General features: G+C 41.3%; 1 long non-coding RNA gene across 1 annotated transcript in view; it reads right to left on the bottom strand.

Moving 5' to 3' along the window:
• Positions 1-12,506, bottom strand: part of LOC110743271 — an 83,720-nt gene extending 71,214 nt beyond the window's left edge. Inside the window, exon 1 of the long non-coding RNA XR_002522054.2 lies at positions 11,595-12,506. This is a non-coding gene — a long non-coding RNA (uncharacterized LOC110743271). The remainder of the gene's footprint in view (positions 1-11,594) is intronic.
• Positions 12,507-14,631: the final 2,125 nt, after the last annotated feature.

Below are 14,631 nucleotides of genomic sequence, written 5' to 3'. Positions count from 1 at the left end.
TTGTAAAGTTACGTATTGCCATAGGGTCCCATCAGCCCACGGGTTTCCTCATTGCCAGCACAGCAGTCTGATCTACCGGCGCGGCAGCGAGGCTGGGGAGGGGCGCCCGCCATTACGAGGCTTAAGTAGGTAGGAACAAAGTTGCTGGGAAGTCTAACTGGGTGGAGCTCACAGCAGCTCAAGGAAATCTGCCTGTCTCTGTAGACTCCACCCTGGGGACAGGCACAGCTACACAACAAACAACAACAACAACAACAACAAAGCAGCAGAAACCCTGCAGACGCTAAAACCACTCTGTCTGACAGCTTGAAGAGAGCAGGATCTCCACCACCTGAGGTTGGGAGATCTGAGAAGGGACAGACTGCCTGCTCAAGTGGGTCCTGACCCCCTGAGTAGCCCAATCCGGGAGACATCCTACTAGGGGCAGTCTGGATTCCCACACCACAGGGTGGAGCACCCCGAGAGGAAGCTTCCAAAGCAAGAATCAGACAGGTACACCCGCTGTTCAGAAATATTCCTATCTCTCTGCAGCCTCTGCTGCTGATACCCAGGCAAACAGGGTCTGGAGGGACCTCAAGCAACTTCCAACAGACCCATATTGAGGGTCCTGACTGTTAGAAGGAAACTATCAAACAGGAAGGACACTCCATACCAAAACCCCATCAGTACATCACCATCAATAAAAGACCACGAGGCAGATAAAACCACAAAGATGGGGAAAAGCAGGGCAGAAAAAGCTAGAAATTAAAAAATAAGAGCACATTCCCCCGCAAAGGAGCCGCAGCTCATCGCCAGCAACGGATCAAAGCTGGACGGAAAATGACTTTGATGAGATGAGAGAAGCTACCAGTCCATCAAATTTCTCAGAGCTAAAGGAGGAATTACGTGACTCCAGCTAAAGAAACTAAAATCTTGGAAAAAAGTGGAAGAACTGACGGCTAGAGACTATTAATTAATGCAGAGAAGGTCATGTTCCAAATGAAAGATGAAACCTACGACACGAGAAATACGTGATAAATGCACAAGCTTCAGTAACCTAATTTCGCTTCAACTGGAAGAAAGAGGTCAACATTGAGACCAAACGGTCGAAATGAAGCGAAAGAGAAACCACAAGAAAGAAGAAAAGAAATGACAGCCTGCAAGAAGTATGGATTATGTACACCAACCTATCTACTGGGGGTGCCTGAGTGAGGTGGGGAAAATGCCCGCTGGAAAACACTCTTCAGATATCATCCAGGAGAACTTCCCAACCTAGAAAGGCAGGCCAACATTCAACCGCGGAAATACAGAGAACGCTTTACAAAGATACCTCGAAGAGCAACTCCAAGACACATAATTGCCAGATCTTACCCAAAGTTGAAATGAAGGAAAAAATCTGGCGCGCCGCAGGAGAAAGGTCGGTTACTTCCACAAAGGGAAGCCCATCAGACTCACAGCAGATCTCTCGGCAGAAACTCTACAAGCCAGAAGAGAGTGGGGCCAATATTCAACATTCTAAAGCAGCACTTTAAAACCCGTAATCACAGCATCCAGCCAAACTGTTTCCATATATGAAGGAGAAATAAAATCCCTTTACAGATAAGGCAAATGCTTAGAGATTTCACCACCAGGCCTGCCTTACAAGAGACCCTGAAGGACACTAAACATGGAAAGGAACAACCGGAAATTAAGCCATTGCAAAACATGCCAAAATGTAAAGCACCATCGTAGGCTAGGGAAGAAACTGCATCAACTAACGAGCAAAAATAACCAGTTAATATCATAATGGCAGGATCAAGTTCGCTACCAAATCTTAACCTTTAAATGTAAAATGGACTCAAACGCCTAACAAGCATACCAGACTGGCAAACTGATAAAGAGTCAAGACTCCATCAGTCTGCTGCATTCAGGAGACCCATCTCACACTCCAGAGACATACATAGGGCTCAAAATAAAGGGATGGAGGAAGATTTCACTACAAAATGGATGTTCTAGGGTTGCAACCCAGCCCTGGATAAAACAGACTTAAAACCATCAAAGATCAAAAGAGATGTACAGCGCCATTACATAATACCGCAAGGGATCAATTCAACAGGAAGAGCTAACTATCCTAAATACATGCACCCAATACAGGAGCACCCCAGATTCATAAAGCAAGTCCCAGAGACTTATGCAGAGACTCAGACCCCGCCACACACAATGGGAGACTTCACACCCACCGTCAACATTAGACAGATCAACGCAGACAAGAGGCAGCCAACAAGGATATCCAGGAATTGAACTCATCTCTGCAGCAAGCAGACCTAATAGACATCTAGAACTCTCCCACCCCAAATCAACAGAATGACATTCTTCATAGCACTCACATCGCATTCATCTAAAATTGACTCCCATATAATTGGAAGTAAAAGCACCCTCAAAAGCAAATGTACAAGAACAGAAATTATAAACCTGTCTCCCCGTGACCACAGTGCAACTGGAACCAGAACTCAGGACTAAGAAACTCAATCAAAACCACCAACTACATGGAAACTGAACAACCTGTCTCCTGAATGACTACTGTACATAACTAAATGAAGGCAGAAATAAAGATGTTCTTTTGAAACAAATGCAGAACAAAGATACAACATACCAGAATCTCTGGACACATTTAAAGTAGTGGGAAATCTACAAAACTTAAATGCCCACAAGAGAAAGTAGAAAGATTCTCAAAATCTGGATTAATTTAACATCAAAAATTTAAAAGCAAATCAGAGAGAAGCAAGCGAGTTGTTCACATCTCCAAAGCTTAAAGGTGAAGGGCAAGAAATAAAATCAAGATCAGGACAGAACTGAAGGAGATAGAGGACACAAAACCTCCCAAAAAATCAACAAACCAGGAGTTTTATTTTTTGAAAAGATCAACAAAACGAAGACCACTAGCAAGACCAATAAATAAAGAAGCAAAGAGAAGAATCAACCCATTTAATTAAAATGACAAAAGGGATATCACCACCGACCTACGAAATACAAACTACCATCAGGAGAATACTATAAACACCCCACTTAAATAAACTGGAAACCTGGAAGGAAACGGATAATTTCTGATAAATTACACCTTCCAAAGGACCAAAATCCAGGAAGGCTGAACTCTGAATAGACCAATATAGGCTCTAAAACTGAGGCAATAATTACTAGCCTACCAACCAAAAAAAAAAAGTCCAGGACCAGATGGATTCACAGCTGAATTCTACCAGAGGTATAAGGAGGAGTTGGTACCATTCCTTCTAAAACTATTCCAATCATCAGAAAAAGAGGGAATCCTCCCTAACCCATTTTATGAGGCCACCATCATCCTGATGCCTCCAAAGCCTGGCAGAGACACACAAAAAAAAGAGAATTTTAGACCACATCCCTGATGAACATCGATGCAAAAATCCTCACAAAATACTGGAAACCTGGATTCAACAACATCAAAAGCTTATCCACCATGCATCGCTGGGTCAACTCGGATGCGCTTGGTTCAACATTCGCAAATCAATAAACATAATCCATAAACAGGAACCAAAGACAAGAACCATGATTATCTCTAATAGGTGCAGAAAAGCAATTTCTTTGACAAAAATTCAACAGCCCTTCATGCTAAAACGCCAATGTGCCCGGTATTGATGGAATGTATCTCGCACAAGAGCTTATTTATGATAAACCCACAGCCAAATATCATACTGAATAAAAAACTGAAAATTCCTTTGAAAACTGGCATTAAGACAGGATGCCCTCTCACCACCCCATTCAAATATAGTGTTGGAAGTTCTGGCTAGGGAAAATTAGGCAAGAGAAAGAAATCAGGGGTATTCAGTTAGAAAGAAGAAGTCAACGTCCCTGCCCAGGTAGATGACATGATTGCATATTTAGAAACCCCATTGTCTCAAAGCTAAAACTCTTAAGCTGATAAGCAACTTCAGCAAAGTCTCAGGATACGCACTAATGTGCAAAAAATCACAAGCACACTTTATACACCAATAACAAACACAGAGCCAAATCATGAATGAACTTCCATTCACAATTGCTTCAAAGAGGAATAAAATACCTAGGAATACAACTTACAAGGGATGTAAAGGACCTCTTCAAGGAGAACTACAAACCACTGCCCAGTGAAATAAAAAGAGACACAACAAATGGGAAGAACATACCATGCCTCATAGATAGGAAGAATCATTATCGTGATACCGCCATACTGCCCCAATGCACCATGGATTCAATGCCATCCCCATCAAGCTACCTTCAATGAGTTTCTTCAAGAATTGGAAAAAACTGTTTAAAGTTCATATGGAACCAAAAGAGCCCGTGATTCCAAGACAATCCTAAAGTCGCAAACAAAGCTGGAGGCATCATGCTACCTGACTTCAAACCATACATGCCATATAACCAAACAGCATGGTACTGGTACCAAAACAGAGATATAATCGTCGGAACAGAACAGAGTCCTCAGAAATACACCACATCTACAGCCATCTGATCTTTGACAAACCTGAGAGAACAAGAAATGGGGGAAAGGATTCCCATTTAATAAATGGTGCTGGGAAAATTGGCACGGTGCTTCGAAACTGATCCTTTCCTTACTCCTTATAATTTAAAATTAATTCAAGATGGATTAGAGACTAAATGCTGACCCATTACCATAAAAAATCCTGTGAGGAAAACCTAGGTAGAAACCATTCAGGACATAGGCATAAAAGACTTCTATGTCTAAAACACCTAAAAGCAACGGGCAGCAAAAGCCAAAATTGACAAATGGGATCTAATTAAACTGCAAAGAGCTTGCACAGCAAAAAAGAAACTACCATCAGAGTGAACAGGCAAATCCCTACAGAATGGGAGAAAATTTTTGCAATCTACTCATCTGACAAAAGGGCTAATATCCAGAACCTACAAAGAACTCAAACAAACTTACAAGAAAAACAAACAACCCCATCAAAAAAGTAAGCAGCTGGATATGAACAGACATTTCTCAAAAAGAAGACATTCATACAGCCAACCAGACATGAAAAACGCCTACCACCACCTGCCATCAGAGAATGCAAAAATCAAAACTAATGAGATACCATCCCACCAGTTAGAATAGCGACTGTATTAGAAAGTCAGGAAAACAACAGGTGCTGGATATGACGGAGAAATATGTTCACTACACTGTTGGTGGGATTGTAAAATCCACCCAACCATTATGGAAAACAGTATTGGCGATTCCTCATGATCTAGAACTAGATGTACCCATATGACCCAGCCATCCCATTACTGGGGATATACCCAAAGGATTATTATAAATTATACTCGTTATGTTACGCACACGCATGTTTATTGCAAGTATCTATTCACAATAGCAAAGACTTGGAATCAACCCAAATGTCCATCAGTGAGAATTGAGCCGGTAAAAGCCAAAGCAGGCACGCGCATACGGCGGTGCCGCAGGCATGGCGAGTTTGGCGGCCTCTTGTAGGGACATACGCAGCTGGAAACCATCATTCTAAAACCATCACAAGAACAGAAACCAAACACCGCATGTTTCAACTCATAGGTGGGAACTCGAACAATGACATCACCAACTCATGGGGAAGGAACATCACACACCGGGGTCTATCGGGGAGGGGAGGGGGAGGGACGCATTGGGAGTTATACCTGATATAAATGACGAAGAGGGTGCAGCAGACCCAGCATACACAAGTATACATATGTAACAAACTCCACGCCACGTACCCTACAACTCAGCGGCAATAATAAATAAAATTTTAAAAAAAAAAAAAAAGATTCCTACTGTAAATGTTCTTGTATCATAGTGATACTTTTAGAGATGGAAAATAAGCAGGGAGTTACCTTTTGTAGTTGTCTTTAAATGTTAAGACAATACTACTTTCGATAAATCCAACATCCCTTCACAATGAAGGCTCTCAAGGCACTGAAGGAAGAGACCTCAAAAAAGCCATTATGACACACCCACAGCCAAACTGAATGAGAAAAAGCTGAAAGTATTCTCCTTGAGAATCAGGAGGCAACAAAGATGCCCACACACTTACCACTTCTACTTGGCATAGTACTAGAAGTCCTGGGCAGAGTAATCAGGCAAGAGAAAGAAATAAAGAGTATCCAAATAAGAAAAGAGGAAGTCAGATTCTCTTCACTGACAATATGGTTCTCTACCTGGAAAACCCTAAGGATTCTGACAAAAGACTTCTAGACCTAAGTGACTTCAGTAAATTCTCAGATTCCAAAAAAGAAAAAAAAAAAATGTGTAACAATCAGTAGCATTTCTATACAGCAGTAATATTTAAGCTGAGAGCTAAATCAAAAATACAATCCCATTTACAATATATACATACAAAAAAAGATACTAGAATACACCTAAACATGGAGGCAAAAGATCTAAGGAAAACTACAAAACACTGCTGAAAGAAATCATAGATGACACAGATGGAAAAACATTCCATGCTCATGGATTGGAAGATGGCCATACTGTCCAAGCAGTCTGCAGATTCAATGCTATTCCTATCAAACCACCAACATTTTTCACGGATTCAGAAAAACCTATTCAAAGTTGCATACAACTAAAACAGAGCTTGAATTGCCAAAGCAATCCTAAGCAAAAAGAACTAAGCCAGAAGCATCACACTACCCAACTTCAAGCTATACTACAAAGCTACAGTCACCAAAACAGCATGGTACTGACACAGAAACAGACACATAGACCAATGGAACAGATTTGAGAACCCAGAAATAAAGCTATACATCTACAGCTATTTGATCTTTGACAAAACCAACAAAAATAAGCAATGGGAAAGGACTCCCTACTCAATAAATGGTGTTGGGATAGTTGGTTAGCCATATATAGAAGAATGAAACTGGACCCCCACCCTCTACCACATATAAAAATTAGCTCAACATGGATTAAACATTTAAACATAAGATCTCAAACTATAAGAATCCTAGTGAAAATATAGGAAATACCATTCTGGACATAGGCTCTGACAAAGATTTCACGATGACTCCAAAAGTAATTGCCAACAAAAACAAAAATTGACAAGCAGGACCTAAATTAAACAAGAACTTCTGCACAGCAAAAGAAACTGAGAGAACCTACAGAAAGGGAGAAAGTGTTTGAAAACTATGCAGATTAGACCTTTGTCAAAGCAAAGCCTAAGAAACTTTAATCAATATGCAAAAATAACCTCATAAAATGTAGGCAAAAGACAGACTTCTCGAAAACCACACAAGTGTCCAAGTACCCACATAAAAAGTGTTCAAAATCCCTTATCAAATATAAATGCACATCAAAATCACAATGAAATACCATCTCAGTCAGAATGGCTATTAAGTCACTAACAGATGTTGGCAAGGTTACAAAGACAAGGGAATGTTTATACACTGTTGGTGGGAATGTAAATTAGTTCAGACACTAAGGGAAGCTGTTTGCAGATTTCTCAAAGAACTTAGAACTATCATTTGACACAGCAATCCCATTACTGGATATATATCCAAAAGAAATTCTACCAAAAAGACATATGCACCCATATGTTCATCACTGCACTATTTACAGTAACAAAGAAATGGAGTCAATCTAGGTGCTCCCCAGTAGTGGCTTGTATAAAGAAAATACGGTACATGTATACCACAGAATACTTTGCAGTCATTAAAAACAAAATCAAGTCCTTTACAGCAGAATGTGTACAGTCGGAGGCCATTATCCTGAGCAAATTAATGCAGGAACAGAACAAGTATCACATATTCTCCCTTGTAAGTGGGTGCTAAACATTGGGTATTCATGGACATAAAGATGGCAACAATAGATGCTAGGGATGAAAAGAAAGGGGAGGGAAGGAAAGAGGGGGGCAAGAGCTGAAAAGCAACTGGGCCCGATGCTTATTGCCTAAGCGATGGGCTCAGTCATACCCCAAACCTCAGTATCACACAATCTATCCAGGTAACAAAACTACACATGTATCCTCTGAATCTAAAGTTACTTTTAAAATGGTAAGCTTATAGTATGATTATAGTTCTACAAATACTATTTAACATAGTAAAAATATGAGTATGCTTTGTTATAATGTGCTGATGTTGACAAGACTATTCCATATTTCTTTATTATAAGTAGCCTACAGAAATACCAATAGTTGTTGCCATTATTGTATATATTCCTAAATTTAGTCCTGTGAGTTTAAGAGCCAGTAAAACATAAAAGCTGTGTCTTACAGATGTGTCAACTTGGTCTGACCTTTCCATATTTGCTCAGCCCTACCTGCCTCTTGGCCCTTGGCTGCTTGCTCAGTGGGGAACCCCAGCCTCAACCATCACCCCCCACACCACTACCCCCCCATCATCTCTGGCTTTGCCAGAAACCTATGCTTCCCCAAGGAAGATGACTGTACTCTGGCACTGTCTCCATGGTCCAGCTGTGATAGGCGACAGCCACCTCAAAGTCAGTCTCAGCTGCAGAGAGCTGGTGGGGATAGAGCCTACATCTGATATCTGAGCAAGGTAGCCTAGAGAGGCCCAACCATCACAGATACTGACGAGCAATACTAGCTCTGGAACTCTCTACCACATTAGTGAAAGCTTTGTGGTGCCCAGACCACAGCTGACTTCTCTAATTCTGCCTTCTTCACCTCTCTTCCATAGGCAGCCTTTCCTTATAGACAACCTCATACCTCAAACTCTTATTTCAGCAAGGACATTTTTTTCATGGAGCTAAGGCTAAGAGATGCATACTGTACGATCAAAGAGAACATGCCCCATTTGGTAGCAACCCCTTTATGCCTTCCTTCTTTCCACAACTCAAAGAAAGCAAAAAGCAGGACAGAAAGCACAAAGACAGTAGGTTGACACTCATGACTTATAGTGTTTCTAGTTAGAGAACATTGTCAGACTGGATTTTTAAGTGCCATTTATGTTTCCAATTTCTTTGTTTTGTTTTTGTTTTTGTTTTTGTTTTGAGACGGAGTTTTTTTTTTGAGACGGAGTCTTGCTCTGTTGCCCAGGCTGGAGTGCAGTGGCCGCGATCTCGGCTCACTGCAAACTCCGCCTCTCGGGTTCACGCCATTCTCCTGCCCCAGCCTCCCAAGTAGCTGGGACTACAGGCACCCGCCACCACGCCCGGCTAATTTTTTGTGTTTTTAGTAGAGACAGGGTTTCACCGTGTTAGCCAGGATAGTCTCAATCTCCTGACCTCGTGATCCGCCCACCTCAGCCTCCCAAAGTGCTGGGATTACAGGCGTGAGCCACCGTGCCCGGCCCCTCTGATTTCTTAAGTATATCACTTGGAGTAAGAAGATAGGAGAACAGATACTAATAGTGTATCAAAAGAGCTGGTAGAGTTACCAAAACGATTATCTGAAATAAACTCATCAACTAATTTTGGCAAATATTAATTCATCAGAAACAAGCTTCTATGAACCTAATAACCTTAACGTGTATGTGAAAGTTCACAACTGCAAGGAGAAATTTAGCAGGCCAAGACAGCAGTGTTCCCCTCCAAATATTTAGTGTTTTTATTTGACCTGCACAGGAAGCAAGCAGCTGAGTGTCTTCTGGTAACTGAGCAGCTGCAGTCATGTAACTCTTTCCTGCCTCACTTTAATTCCCTCACTCTTGCAGTCCTGGGTTTGTAGACTCCTTTCCCCAGTACAGAGATGCTTCTATATTTTGCTTCAGGATCCGTCTTCTAGGAATCCCAGGTACACAATCACAGCAGGTACATTTACTATGTTATAAGGTCCCTTTGAAAAAGAGACAAAACTTTCTTCATGTTTTCTGTCCTGAGATTTTTGTTCGGTAGTAAACAGTCACTACCAGTCACATAGCATTCACTGAAATGTGACCCAACTGAAGAGGTAGATCAATTCCTAAAGCTAATTTGAGTGTCGTAGTATAAGAAAATTCCTTGAAAATAAAGTGATTTTCCAAATAACCACTTTTTCTATAATTTGTGACCTTAAAGGGCTTACACTGGTCCTCAGAGATCCTTGTTCTGATACTGCTTTAGTTTTCTGTTTATTCTAACTCATCAGTGAAAGTGAGTATGCTTTGTTAGAATGCGCTAATGTCAAGGCTTGATATGACTATCAAGAGACAATTAGCCTAGAATATTCATAGTTACAGCCATTATCATAAGTTTTATGTATATACATATACATATGTGTATATATATACACACACACATATATATAGGCCTGTGAGCTTTGTAAAAGTTATGCTTTGAGAAGATGTCAATTTTTATGCATCTCCAAAGTCAGTTTAGCCCTCCCTGCCTCTCAGCTGCTTGCTCAGTGGGGAGCCCTGGCCCCAACCATCATCTCACTAAGGTTATATGCCTCCTTTACCACTGGGACTCTTGGAGACCATACACCGTGGGGTGTGAGAGCTGACTTTTTCAACAGCTGCTTGGAAGGCACAAGTCACAACTATCTGGACATGCAGGGGATTTAATGCACAGGGGAAGGAGGACTAGGATGCTGGCAATTAGATTCTGTGCCCTTCACCCCTCAGGCTGGCAACAAGAGCCATAATACTTGACAGCCACTGGAGTAGATATGCAAAAGGATACCAGTCCTTGCACCTCAAACTCCATGTAAGCGATGACTGAGAGCCCAAGCTGTGAGAGAGTTCCCCCACGATCAAGGAGAACATAGTCCTTTTGGTCGCAGCCCCTTACCGCTTTCCCTCTTTCCGCAACTTGAGGAATACAGTTGAAGCACAAAAATAGAACAGAAGGCACGAAACAGTGGATTGACACTTGTGATTTCTAATCTTTTGAAGACAGGGTCTCACACTGTCACCCAGGCTAGAGTGGAGTGGCCCGATCTCGGCTCACCGCAGCCTCCACCTCCTGCACATTGGCCAAAACCACAGTTACTTTTGCAACCCAATAGGAACCTTAAGAAGTACACGGAAGTTCACAACTGCAAGAATTTCCAGTCTACTACACTGCAGTGTTCTCCAGCAGATGTTGTTACATTGTTTTTACTTGGCCTACAGAGGAAGCAAGCAGCTGTGTGTTTTCCGGTAAAGTGGTGCGCAGCTGAAGTCACCAGTTTTCCTGCCTTACTTCATTCTCTTACTCTGGCTGTCTTGTATACTGCCTTCCTCAATAGGTTATACAAATGCATGTAAGCTTTCTCAAGATCTTCCAGAGATCCCAGGTAAGTAATCTCAAACACTCAAGTCCTGTTTCTAAGCAATAATGAGGTTGCACTCTTAGCAATAATATTCCATGCACTACTATGTGCCCGCTAAACCCAATAAGCAACCTATCGAACACTGACAGAGTCAGGCCAGCATGAGCCCAGGCACCGAGGTACAGTGAACTGTAAATCCCTGCCTGCAGTTTGAACTCAAATGCGGAGACAAACAGGCAAAAGCACTAGGAAGGAAACAAAGTAGAATGTGGAGTGGGTTTGTGATAGCGAAAGCAGCAGTCCTATTTTCATTAAGGTTGCCAGTGCATACAGCACTGCTTTGTTTGCACTAATCTGCCATTGACTGAGATTGTTGTGAAAATGGCCCAATTTTCCCAGAGAACTGATATCTACATTTTTTTTTTGAATAGATATAAAAATTGACCCTTTAGTCTTAAAGCTTGAGAAACTTACCTTTGTCTTGTCTGAGTTCCCTCCTTAGGAAACCAACTGTCAGACAAGGAAAGTGAGTTCCTACGAAAGGATGTCTTCCCACTGACATCACTTGGGGAAAAGTCTGTCTTCCCTGGCAATACTCATTGCCTCAGTTATTGGCTTTCTGTGTGGCAAGCAACCAGACCTAGGCGGAACCCCTGGCATTCAGCAACAGTTGCATAACCACATTTTGTAACACAGACTTCCTTTATCCTTATTTTACTTGGGGCACTCAGCTTTTGTGCACACAGGTGGTATTTGTAGAGTCTACATGTAAAGGTTAAGCTTTAGAACACAAGAACAAGTAAGCAGCTTTTGCCACTACTTTTCAGTGTAAAATGTCCATGGTATAGAACATATATACAGTTGTATTAGAATGTGGGTTGAGACTAATGTATATGAATTACTCATTAGAGTCATTCATTATTCAGTCACAAAATAAATTCTTACAGATCCCTAAACAAAAGCTCAGGTTCTTTGGCTATCCTAGTAGTTTCCTTCCAGCATGTAATAGGTCCAGTATCATATTGAGATATTTTGTTCTGCCACAGGGTCAAGAGAATGCCCAATTAGGTCAAGCTTGCAAGTTTTGGCCCACAGAAAGTTTTTCTGCCATTCTTCCTGAAGCACATATACCTTCTGGAAAAAGATAGTTTATTCCATGTGAAGTGATTTCCCATACATTCTCTTGCTCAACTCTCTTGTAGATGAGATATGATGACTGACAAAGATCAGGAAACAGGTTCAGAGAAAGAAACAGACTCCTTCTCAAGCTAGTAGGCCCACTCTTCTTATTGGGACATTGCTTACACAAGGAAGAAAAAGATACTTGCACACACATGTTTATAGCAGCATACTTTGCAATTGCAAAAAATGTGGAACCAACCCAAATGCCCATCAATCAACAAGTGGATAAAGAAACTGTAGCATATATATACACACACATATGTATACGTGTATATATACACATACATATTCACGTGTATATATACATGTATACATATACACATGTATACACATACACACATATATACACGTGTATATACATATATATGTACACGTATATATACACGTGTGTATATATGTGTATATATGTATACACACACATACACCATGGAATACTACTCAGCCATAAAAAGGAATGAATTAATGGCATTCACAGCAACCTGGATGGGATTGGAGACTATTCTAAGTGAATTCAGAAATGGAAACATCGTATGTTCTCATAAGTGGGAGCTAAGCTATAAGTGTAACAATGACACAATGGACGTTAGGGACTCGGGGAAAAGATGGGAAGGGGTGAGGGATAAAAGACTACAAATCAGGTTCAGTGTGTATTGCTCGGGTGGTGGGCGCACCAAAATCTGACAAATCACTAAAGAACTTACTCATAACCAAATACCACCAGTTCCCCAAAAACCTATGGAAATTAAAAATTTAAGAAATACAAAAAGAGGAAGAATTTCCAATTATAGTATTTTCATGAAGAAATGCAGGCAACAGCCAATAGGCTAAGTATTTGTATTGACAAATGAACTACTGAGAAACATACCATTTTATGTCACATATTTACACCAACTGGAAATACTCCAAGGAAAAGATACTTAAACCCCTAGGTTATAGATTCTACTCATTACAGATACAAAGGTAAATAGCTGTGTATTTCATCACACCTAATCCACAAGGACTAGGGCTTGAAATCAAGTTACACCACCTGGGCAAGACATTGGTTTGTGCCATCACTTCTCAGCCCAAACCTGTCAGGCATCAATCCTGCCTCCTTGCCTCAACTTTTGGAACATGGAATTTGAGCGTTCATGGGCATTGCTGACAGGAACCTGAAATATCCTAGGGTCAGCCTGCTTTCAACTTCTATTAAGTGAGAAACTATGCTTCAAGAATTTCATTATCAAGTAATCAATTTTCCTCATCCTCTTATCAAAAGGGTCCACATATGTAAGTGAATCCAAGTTTAGGTTGTTCAGGAATTTATAAGCTTGTCAGAAAAAAATATTTTGGGATTAGGAGAGAGACAAACTTGTATCCCAAATGCTGAGGACACTATTTCCAATTCGAAAGCATCTTACCTAGGCTCTATGGTTTCAGCAGCCATAAAAATGTCTCTCTGGCCCCAACTTGGGGAAAAATAATTGACAACTCGAGCTAGTTCACTATGAATCTATCTTAAGTGGAGCGACACATGGCCCGAGAATGTATACTGATCTCTCAGCAGGGACTGGTGGTCTAGTCGTCTGGTCAGTAGCCTGGATGGAAAGGACTAGAAAGAGATGAGAAAGTCTACAGGACATGCATGTGAAAGACATATAGATTTCATGTCAGATGTTAACACCCACTACAGAGCACTAATCCCGGAAGACTCAGTGAACAACCAGAAAAAATTGTCTTTCCAGTTGTCAGCCAATGTTTGTCAGACAATGGGAAAATGACAGTGACTATGGTGGCTGAGATTGAGGCCATATAGCTACCCAACATTGGACTGTATTTCCTGGAGACAACCTAGCTACTGCTACTGCTGAATGCCAAGCCTGTCAAGAGACAAGTGTTGAATCCCAGTATAGCACTATTTAAGAAGACTTGCCACTTGGCAAGTTGACTACATTGAGCTGCTTCCATTCACAGGAATATGTTTTGGTAAAGGTTTGTCTTTCCTGCTTGCATATTCTTAACCACAACCACTGTCTGGAGACATTTGCACTGCACCATTCACAGATGTGGAATTATACCCAGCAAAGGAATGGACTGAGGTCATAGAAGTTACAGAGTAGGCCCCTGTTCATGAGGTCAACTGGTCATATTAAAACCATTCAGAAGCAGGTAGCCTCACTGTTGGAAGAGCCTTCAGAAAGCACAGCAGAAGCACTAAATCTATGTAACATGCTAAACGTGTGGAGTGCCCTAGTTCATGATGCAGCAGTATATTACAGAAGCACCTATAGAGCCCTGTATCCCCAGTGGGAAGACAGCACAGGTGCAGTGTGTTCCCCTACAGGCACCT

Source organism: Papio anubis, chromosome 3 (genome assembly GCF_008728515.1).
Source record: "Papio anubis isolate 15944 chromosome 3, Panubis1.0, whole genome shotgun sequence".
NCBI lineage: Eukaryota > Metazoa > Chordata > Mammalia > Primates > Cercopithecidae > Papio > Papio anubis.
This window is presented reverse-complemented; position numbering and strand designations above follow the sequence as displayed.